We start from the raw sequence: 11,432 nt of genomic DNA, 5'->3' as shown, positions 1-11,432 counted from the left end.
AGAGAGTCAGAGTGGACAGCTATCTGCAGAGCCAAAAGAGATGGGGGAGATATTGAACAATTTCTTTTCTTTGGTATTCACCAAGGAGAAGGATATTGAATTATGTGAGGTAAGGGAAACAAGTAGAGTAGCTATGGAAACTATGAGATTCAAAGAAGAGGAAGTACTGACATTTTTGAGAAATATAAAAGTGGATAAGTCTCCAGGTCCGGACAGGATATTCCCTAGGACATTGAGGGAAGTTAGTGTAGAAATAGCAGGGGCTATGACAGAAATATTTCAAATGTCATTAGAAACGGGAATAGTGCCGGAGGATTGGCGTACTGCGCATGTTGTTCCATTGTTTAAAAAGGGGTGTAAGAGTAAACCTAGCAATTATAGACCTGTTAGTTTGACGTCAGTGGTGGGCAAATTAATGGAAAGGATACTTAGAGATAATATATATAAGCATCTGGATAAACAGGGTCTGATTAGGAACAGTCAACATGGATTTGTGCCTGGAAGGTCATGTTTGACTAATCTTCTTGAATTTTTTGAAGAGGTTACTCGGGAAATTGATGAGGGTAAAGCAGTGGATGTTGTATATATGGACTTCAGTAAGGCCTTTGACAAGGTTCCTCATGGAAGGTTGGTTAAGAAGGTTCAATGGTTGGGTATTAATGGTGGAGTAGCAAGATGGATTCAACAGTGGCTGAATGGGAGATGCCAGAGAGTAATGGTGGATGGTTGTTTGTCAGGTTGGAGGCCAGTGACTAGTGGGGTGCCACAGGGATCTGTGTTGGGTCCACTGTTGTTTGTCATGTACATCAATTATCTGGATGATGGTGTGGTAAATTGGATTAGTAAGTATGCAGATGATACTAAGATAGGTGGGGTTGTGGATAATGAAGTAGATTTTCAAAGTCTACAGAGAGATTTATGCCAGTTGGACGAGTGGACTGAAAGATGGCAGATGGAGTTTAATGCTGATAAGTGTGAGGTGCTATATCTTGGCAGGACAAATCAAAATAGGACGTACCTGGTAAATGGTAGGGAATTGAAGAATGCAGGTGAACAGAGGGATCTGGGAATAACTGTGCACAGTTCCCTGAAAGTGGAATCTCATGTAGATAGGGTGGTAAAGAAAGCTTTTGGTGTGCTGGCCTTTATAAATCAGAGCATTGAGTATAGAAGTTGGGATGTAATGTTAAAATTGTACAAGGCATTGGTGAGGCCAATTCTGGAGTATGGGGTACAATTTTGGTCGCCTAATTATAGGAAGGATGTCAACAAAATAGAGAGAGTACATAGGAGATTTACTAGAATGTTGCCTGGGTTTCAGCAACTTAGTTACAGAGAAAGGTTGAACAAGTTAGGGCTTTATTCTTTGGAGCGCAGAAGGTTAAGGGGGGACTTGATAGAGGTCTTTAAAATGATGAGAGGGATAGACAGAGTTGACGTGGATAAGCTTTTCCCACTGAGAGTAGGGAAGATTCAAACAAGGGGACATGACTTGAGAGTTAAGGGACAGAAGTTTAGGGGTAACATGAGGGGGAACTTCTTTACTCAGCTGTGTGGAATGAGCTTCCAGTGAAGGTGGTGGAGGCAGGTTCGTTTTTATCATTTAAAAATAAATTGGATAGTTATATGGACGGGAAAGGAATGGAGGGTTATGGTCTGAGCGCAGGTATATGGGACTAGGGGAGAATACGTGTTCGGCACGGACTAGAAGGGTCGAGATGGCCTGTTTCCGTGCTGTAATTGTTATATGGTTATATGGTTATAATATACAGAACAACAGGAAGTGGTCAAGATCAGACTTTTAGTAATATAGATATATATGTGTGTGTATACACACATATATATATACACATTTGTCCATATAATAGCTACTATTGCACATATATATTATGTGTGCGTGTGTGCGTGTGCATATGTGTGTGTGTTTTTTATAAACACCCAAAGACACAAACGCTATATATGCTGGACATGTAAAACAACATAATAATTAATAAATGCTGTTAAATGTCCACATCCATTGAATGTTATCACCTTTTACTACAATAACAATGCAGGATTTGTAACCTCTTTTTGCAAATGCGGAAGGATTTAATTAAATATAACAAACTCTTGGGGCAACATGGTGTCGCAGCGGTAGAATTGCTGCATTGCAGCGTCAAAGACCTGGGTTTGATCCTGACCAAGGGAGCTGTCTGAACGGTGTTTGCACGTTCTTTCTGTGACGGCGTGGGTTTTCTGTATTTTTGAAACTGAAACTGAAACAAGGTTCCTATTAAATCTTTCCCCTCTTCTTTGACCGGAGAGCATGCAACAAAATTCTTTCATTGTACACATGACAATGATAAACTAAACCAAAAACCAAAAATATGTCCTCTCATCTTGATTTCCCTTCTCTGGTTGTTGGATTAAAATTGTAACAGGTTTTGATAATTCACATTGAATTTTTATTATAAATTTCCAAAATCAATAAGAAAGAACATTATATTCTGCTGTATACATTTAAACAGATTTTTACCAATGGTATTGGTAAAATTAAATTTCCAACAGTACTAATTCTACTAAGTTTAGAGACACAATAATCAATAAAGCCATTAAATTATATTGCTCTAAATATGGTATTGTGCATGCAAATTTAAAAGGATTTATTTGTTACAATAATCTGTCTCCATTAATATTAATTTGTCTTGTCTGTCCTACCAAAATAAAACTGTTCGGGAACAGCTCCATCCAAGACCGTAAGAAATTGCAGAGAATTGTGGACGCAGCCCAGACCATCATATAAACCAACCTCCCTTCCATTGTCCCCATCTACACCTCACGCTGCCTCGGCAAGGCCACCAGCATAATCAATAATGCTAATCCCACCTGCCCACATTTGTCCCATACCCCTCTAAACTTTCCTGTCCATGTACCTGTCCAAATGTATTTTAAATGCTGTTAGAGTACCTGCCTCAACTACCTCCTCTGGCAGCTCGTTCCATATCGTGTGAGGACGGGACGTTGAAGGACGAGAAGCCGAAGCCAAGAAGTGGAAGCCAAGATACCAAAAGTACATCACGGGTTTTGTCCTAGACCTTGTCAGCGATTGGTCCAGACCCCCGCGTCCATCACATCACTAGCCGGAGGGGAGACGGGAGGGTGGGAGGCCGGGGTGCTTGAGCTTGTGTTTGTAAAATGGTGGCAGTGACTCCAAGCTACTGCGATTGCCAGAGGGGCAGTGATGTGATGGACGCCACGGGGGTCTGGATCAATCGCTGACCTTTGTCGATGACTGACAAGGTGTCAGATCAATCCCGTCCCCGGAGACGTACAAGGTACAACAATTTAACTATTTCAAAATGTAACAAGGTACAACAATTCTTGCAGCAAATATAGATTTTTTAAAAGTGTTTCAGTGTTTCATACCTATTTATCATTTTGACTTCATGTGCGTTTGGCGTCAGATTGTTTTTCGGCTTAAAATCTGACGGGGAACGAACATGACGTCGAAAGCCTCTGTGGCAATTGCAGCAGCTTGGAGTCACTACCATCATTTTACAAATGCAAGCCCAAGCTCCCCCCACCCTCCTGTCTCCCCCCGGCCAGTGATGTGATGGACGCGGGGGCCTGGACCAATCACTGACCTTTGTTGATGACTGACAAGGTGTCGGACCAATCCCGTCCCCAGAGACGTCCGTTTGGCGGCTTTTCTGCGTCATGTCCGTTCTGCGTCTTGATTTTGCGGCGTGGTGTCTGTTCGGGTTCGTATCCTTTCGACGCGATGTACTTTCAGTATCTTGGCTTTTCGGCACGATGTACTTTCGGTCTCTTGGCTTCCACTTCTTGGCTTCGGCTTCTTGTCCTCCGGGTACCGTTCCATATATCCACCAGCCTCTGAGTGGAAAAGTAAATCATAAGACCATAAAACATATGAGCAGAATGGCCATTCGGCCCATTGAGTCTGCTCTACCATTCGATCATGGCTGATCTATTTTTCCCTCCCAACCTCTTTCACCTGCCTTCTCCCCATAACCTTTGATGCCTTTCCTTATTTAAATAAATTTTATTGAGCCATCAAAAAATGGGTACAGATTATGTTGCCATATTCAAGCTCATTTTTTTCCAAATGTACATATCAAAACAGAACATTTGAGTATTATACAAACAATATGGACAGGCATGTTTATAAAAACAACATAAATAAATAAATAAATAAATAAATAAATAAATAAATAAATAGTGAGGGGGGGGAAAAGGTAAATAATAAAAATAACTAAATACATAAGTAAAGTGCAGAAGGCGACTACAGTACATAGGGAGCAGTTCAGTGTAATAATTCTTTGTGAAGACTCTTGTTTCTAAAGCTTCTAACTCTCTTGTCTATCCTTTACTGATAATGTGATTAAAATGGATGGTTTGTGTTATGTGTCAATATTCTTCTGTGCAAGAAATGACATAAATGGTTGCCAGATTTTATTAAATTTGTTGACTCTATCCTTTAGAACATATCTTATTCTTTCTAAATGTAATGTACTGGTCAAGTCATGAAGCCACATTCGGAAATTGGGAGCTGTTGTTTTTTCCCCATGACATGAGCAGTAGTTTCTTTGCCGTTATGAGATAGTAGGAGAGGAATTGTCGTTGAACAGTTGTGAGTCTTGATGTTTCAGATACCCCAAAGATGATTAATAAGGGCTCTGAGTTTAATTGAATGTTAAGAATGTCTGAGATATTCTTAAATATATCAGACCAGAAAGAGGTGAGTTTAGGGCACGATACAAAGTTATGAAAAAGAGTGACATTTATTACAAGTAAGAGAAACATTTGGATATATCTATCTATATGACTAAAAGTCTGATCTTGACCGCTTTTGGCCCACTGTGCTGCGATTTCCGAGAGAACGCCGCCACCAACGGCCATCATTTTTGGCCACCTCGCTCAGAGCCCCCCTCTGCCTTCTGGGACCAGAGAATTTTTCCCATCGATGAAAAATCAGAGAGATATTAATGTTTTTTTTTAATTCCCCATTCTCCCTGCTGCCCACGCAGGGGGAGGGACTATAAAACCCGGAGGTGTAGTGCCTCACTCAGTCTCTGTCAGACCCAGGAAGCGAGAGGGTCACGGCTCTCTGAGCTGCGAAAAACACTGAACGCACGTCTACTCCACGGTAAGTCCCCTCGATGCGGCTGTAAAGTGGCTGCAGCCCAATTGTTTGCCTCGCCTTTTTAACAAGTTTGTGTTCACAAAATGAATTTTGGTTGTCAGGTGGCTGCAGCCCAATTGTTTGCCTCGCCTTGTTAATAAGTTTGTGTTCACAAAATGAATTTTGGTTGTCAGGTGGCTGCAGCCCAATTGTTTGCCTTGGCTTGGCTTTTAAAATCGTTGCAACAGTTGGATGCCAGCCCAAGAATCCATTCGGCCCACAATGTCTATACTAGCCCTCTGGAAACCAGTACCTTCGGCCCGCAACACCCATACTAGCGCAACAGACAGCCCACCCACTGGCGAGCAATATTGGAATTGGTGAAGAGGTGGAATATTGTGTTGGTGACCAGCCCTCCCGTGTGATGCTGGTACCCAACGGGTCCCACTTAGTCTAGTACTGTGTATTTTTGCCTTGGAGAAGTGAAGTCTATGTATAATTTTGAACTGTGTGAGGCAGTGTCTAGCATTGTTTGAGCACCTATGTATAAGTTTGAGGCTTTCCTCCCATATTTCATCTGTTATTTGGACATTTAGGTATTTTCCCAATTGATCTTATACTTGCCAGAGGATGGAGAGGTTATTGATAGAAGGACATCATACATCCAGGAGATGAACTTGTCTTTATATGGTGATGTTTTAAGGCAGTCATCTATATGAGACTGTCTCTCAACTTCAAATCCCGATAGATGCTTTCGTATATAATCCCTGATTTGCAAGTATCTGAAGAGGTTACTATTTGGGAGTTCAAATTTATTTCGTAGCTGTGTAAAGGTGGCAAACGTACCATCGATATATAGGTCTCTGACACTGTGGATTCCGAATTCACTCCATGTAGAGAAAGTCTTATCTAAAATAGATGGCTTGAATGTGGGGTTGTTTGCTACGGGCAAAGCGAGAGATATAGGTTTAAGTTCAAAATGGGTTCTGATTTGCTTCCATATATATCAAATAGTGTATAACAAGATTAAATCCATAATATGATTTATCAATTGAAGTAGGAACTAGTAGGATGGTACCTATTGAGTATGGATGACAATCTTCTTGTTCTATTTTTAGCCAATTCAGAGGGATGTTTGAGGTGTCAAGCCAGAAAGCAAAGGACTTGATGGCAGACGCCCAGTAATATAATCTGAAATTTGGAAGAGCAAGCCCGCCCTTAGTTTTTGATTTGTAGAGCTGATTTTTGTTTATCCTATGAGTTTTGTAATTCCACAAGAAAGGTATTATTATTGAATCTAATCTCTTAAAAAAATATTTTTGTAAGAGAAATAGGAATGTTCTGAATTAGATATAGTAGCTGGTGTAAGAAGATAATTTTAATGGTATTCACTCTTCACAAAGGAAATTGGAAGAGTTTTCCAGAATTGGATTTTGCTTTTTAGGTTTTCTAATAAGGGAAGGAAATTGGCCTGTAGAAGGGAAGAGTAATGCTTTGTAACCTCAATCTGTAAATTTATCTGTTGTTACTCTGAATGGAAAATTCTCAAATGTATCTGAGGGGATGGTATGAACTGGCAATAGTATACTTTTATTCCAGTTAATACTGTAGCCTGAAAATGTACCAAACAAGTTAATTTTTTTCCAGTATCGCTGGAATGATCGTTTGAGGTTCCGTTATGTACAGGAGGATATCATCCGCGTATAACGATATTTTATTTGTAGCCTTTCCATCCTCAACTCAAACCAATATCCTCTTATTCTCGATTTCTCTACTCTAGGCAAAAATACTGTGCATTCACCTTATCTGTTCCCTTCATAGTTTTGTTCATCTCTCATCCTCCTGCGCTCCAAGGAATAAAGACCTAGCCTGCGCAGCCTCTCCCTCCATAAGATCATCCCTTAGCCTCCTGTGCTCCGAGGAATGAAGTCCTTGCCTGCCCAACGAGTCCTGGCAACATCTTTGTAAATCTTCTCTGCACCCTTTCCAGCTTGACAAAATCTTTCCTACATACAGGGTGACTAACGCTGACCACAACACTCCAGATGTGGCCTTGCCACTGGTGACTTTTATGAAGTACACAAGTCTTTTGCTGTCGCCGTCTTAGTGTGCTGGGAGTGTCCCAGCAAGCAGGCCTGGCTCACCGCCGTGGACTGAGAACTCACGCCATGACCGATGACAGAGGACCAGCCAGTAGGCCCGACTCGTCCACCGCCGACTCCGAACTTGGCCCTGCACCACCATCATCGACGGGGCCCGCGCCACCGAGAGCGAGGAGGGACCCGAGAGTGAGGTGGATCGTCGAGAACATTAAAAAACTTTTTTTTTTAACCAAAAATAATGCAATCAATTATTTACAATAATATGTACGGTACGAAATAAATTAAAGCAAAATCCACCACCATAATACAAGTCAAACAAATTTACTAAATAAACGGCTATTGAACTATATCACCATCCTTATTGAGGATGCATTCAAACCCCCGTGGTGCCCAGCTGTCCTGGAAATCTCCCAGGGTGCCCGTGGACAGCGTCTAGTCACTTTCTAAAACCACCCGGTAACGTAACCCTGGAAAAGGAGCAGGCAGCAGGCTCGGGCACCCGTCGAGAACATTGTGAGGACCGGCGGGGGCCGCTGAGATCGAAGGGGTGGTGGGGGGGGAGGGGGTTGCCTCACGCTGTGGCAGACAGTAAATAGGACTGTTCGGTGATCTTTTATAACTGTGTCGGCACCAGGACATACATGACACGACCCTTGTGTACTGCCTAGATCAGGTCGGGTTTACGATTTTACCGGGGTGTATGCAAAGCAAAGAATTTCACTCGACTTAGGTAGTAGATGTGATCATAAAGTGTCACTGAATCGTTTTTTTTTCTGTTGAACTGTTTTTAAGACAAGCCACTTGACAGAATAGGTCTCTGGATTTGGTTCAACAAACATTGCCCGAAAGAAAGACTGTTGATACCTAGTTATCTTGTACGAGTGTGTTGCGTGTATCAAATGATTGATCAGGAGTGTGACTCTAATAATGACATACGACATACCCCCCTAGTACTGTTTCTCAAGCTTCATCCATTATTCTTATTCAGTCAAAAAACTAACCTTTACTCCCAGGCATAGTGTTCAAGCTAATCGTGAAAACTTTTCTTTCCGTCGAAGCCTATTGGAAAAAAATGAATGTCTCTGAGGAAACAGGGAATCTCTAAATGTCAGGATCATAAATTACATCAAATTACATATTACCTATGTTTTCCTTGACACCAGAGTTTGTAGCGATTGCAAGAACTACAATATTCGACTGGTTTCCTGAATAATTTATTCGTTTTACTTGGAACATTGACAAATGTGAGCATATTTTTCTATTTTCATCTTTTTTTTTAGACTCTTTTAGTATTTTAGATATGCAGCGCAGAAACAGCCACTTCGGCCCACTGAGTCCATGCTGACTATCGCAACGTTTAAGAAGCATTTAGTCAGGTACATTGATATGACAGCTTATGAGGGGTTTGGGCCAAACATAGGCAGGTGGGACTAATGTAGATGGGACGTGATGGTCATGATGTCTGGGCAAGTAGGGCCGAAAAGCCTGTTTCCATGCTGTATGACTCTGTGTCCAGCAATCACCCCGTACTCTAGCACTATCCTACACACTAGGGACAATTTTACACATTTACTGAACACATTTACACATTTTACCTATAAACCTGCACGTCTTTGGATTGTGGAAGGAATTGGGAGCACCCGGAGAAAAACCATGCGGTCACAAAGAGAACTGTACAGACAGCACCCGTAGTCAGGATTGAATCCTGGTCTTTGGTGTTGTGGCAGCAACTCTACTGCTGCGCCACTGTGCCACGCTTGTACTGACACTTTTTTTTTACCATTCCAGCAGTTCAGTGGTTCAATGGTTCTTTATTTCTTTTCTGCATACAGATCACTTAAGATTATTGCCATACACATGTACAAAGATAAAAGAGAAGTATAACATAGCAAAGATGAGCAGGAAGCCAGAGGATTGGGAAACCTTTAAAGAGCAACAGGAGATAACTAAAAAGGCAACATGGGGAGAAAAGATGAGGTACGAAGGTAAGCTAGCCAAGAATATAAATGACAGCGACAGCTTCTTTAGGTATGTGAAGAGGAAAAAAATAGTTAAGACCAAAGTTGGACCTTTGAAGACTGAAACGGGTGAATTTATTAAGGGGAACAAAGAAATGGCAGACGAGTTGAACAGGTAAAGTAGACAAAAATGTGGGAGGAACTCAGCGGGTGCAGCAGCATCTATGGAGCGAAGGAAATAGGCAACGTTTCAAGCCGAAAACCTTCTTCAGACTATCCTCCTCTCCCTCTCTCACTCCTTCCCTCCCCTCTCTCTCTCTCTCTCTCCTCTCTCTCTCTCTCTCTCCTCTCTCTCTCTCTCTCTCTCTCTCTCTCTCTCTCTCTCTCTCTCTCTCTCTCTCTCTCTCTCGCTCTCTCTCTCTCTCTCTCTCTCTCTCTCTCTCCCTCTCTCTCTCCCTCCCTCCCTCTCTTTTTCCTTCCCTCTCTCTCTCCCTCTCTCTCCTCCATATCCCTCCCTCTCTCTCTCCCTTTCTCTCTCTCACTCCCTCCCTCTCTCTCTCCTTCCCTCCCCCTCTCGCTCCTTCCCTCTCCTCCTCCCTCTCTCCCTCCTTCTCTCCTTCTTGTTGAACAGGTACTTTGGATCCGTCTTCACTAAGGAGGACACAAACAATCTCCCTGATGTACTGGTGGCCAGAGGATCTAGGGTGTCGGTGGAACTGAAGGAGATTCACATTAAGCAGGAAATGGTGTTGGGTAGACTGATGGGACTGAAGGCTGATAAATCCCCAGGGCCTGTACGTAATGTACGTCCCAATGTACGTAAGGACGTAGCTCTAGAAATCGTGGACGCATTGATGATCATTTTCCAATGTTCTACAGATTCAGGATCAGTTCCGGTGGATTGGAGGGTAGCTAATGTTATCCCACTTTTAAAAAAAGGCGGGAGAGAGAAAACAGGGAGTTATGGACCAGTTAGCCTGACATCGGTGGTGGGGAAGGTGCTGGAGTCAATCATAAAAGATGAAATAGCGGCACATTTGGATAGCAGTAACAGGATCGGTCCAAGTCAGCATGGATTTACGAAGGGGAAATCATGCTTGACTAATCTTCTGGAATTTTTTGAGGCTGTAACTAGGAAACTGGACAAGGGAGAGCCAGTGGATGTAGTGTACCTGGACTTTCAGAAAGCATTAGATAAGGTCCCACAGAGGAGATTAGTGGGCAAAATTAGGGCACATGGTATTAGGGGTAGGGTACTGACAGGGATAGAAAATTGTTTGGCAGACAGGAATCAAAGAGTAGGGATTAACGGGTCCCTTTCAGAGTGGCAGGCAGTGACTAGTGGGGTACCACAAGGCTCGGTGCTGGGACAGCAGCTATTTACAATATACATCAATCATTTAGATGAAGAGATTCAAAGTAACATTAGAAAATTTGCAGATGACACAAAGCTGGGTGGCAGTGTGAACCGTGAAGAGGATGGTATGAGGATGTAGGGTGACTTGGACAGGTTGGTTGAGTGGGCGGATGCATGGCAGAAGCAGTTTAATGTGGATAAATGTGAGGTTATCCACTTTGGTGGCAAAAACAGGAATGCAGATTATTATCTGAATGGTGTCAAGTTGGGAAAATCAGAAGTACAAAGAGATCTTGGGGTTCTTGTTCATCTGTCGATGAAAGTAAGCATGTAGCTACAGCAGGCAGTGAAGAAAGCAAATGGCATATTGGCTTTCATAACAAGAGAAGGTGTGGAAGGACATTATTGCTATTCAGGGAGTGCAGCGTAGGTTTACAAGGTTAATACCTGGGATGGCGGGACTGTCATTTGTTGATAGAATGGAGTAGCTGGGCTTGTATACTCTGGAATTTAAAAGGATGAGAGGCAATCTTATTGAAACATATAAGGTTATTAAGGGATTGGACACTCTAGAGCCAGGAAACGTTCCCGATGTTGGGGGAGTCCAGAACCAGGGGCAACAGTTTAAGAATAAGGGGTAGGCCATTTGGAACGGAGATGAGGAAAAACTATTTCACCCAGAGAGTTGTGAATCTGCGAAATTCTCTGCCTCAAAAGACAGTGGAGGCCAATTCTCTGGATGCTTTCAAGAGAGAGTTAGATAGGGCTCGTAAAGATAGTGGAGTCAAGGGATATGGGGAGAAGGCAGGAACGGGGTACTGATTGTGGATGATCAGCCATGATCACAGTGAATGGCGGTGCTGGCTCGAAGGGTGAATGGCCTACTCCTGCAC

Source organism: Amblyraja radiata, chromosome 7 (genome assembly GCF_010909765.2).
Source record: "Amblyraja radiata isolate CabotCenter1 chromosome 7, sAmbRad1.1.pri, whole genome shotgun sequence".
In the NCBI taxonomy this organism is placed as follows: Eukaryota; Metazoa; Chordata; class Chondrichthyes; order Rajiformes; family Rajidae; genus Amblyraja; species Amblyraja radiata.
Note: the sequence above shows the minus strand (reverse complement) of the source record.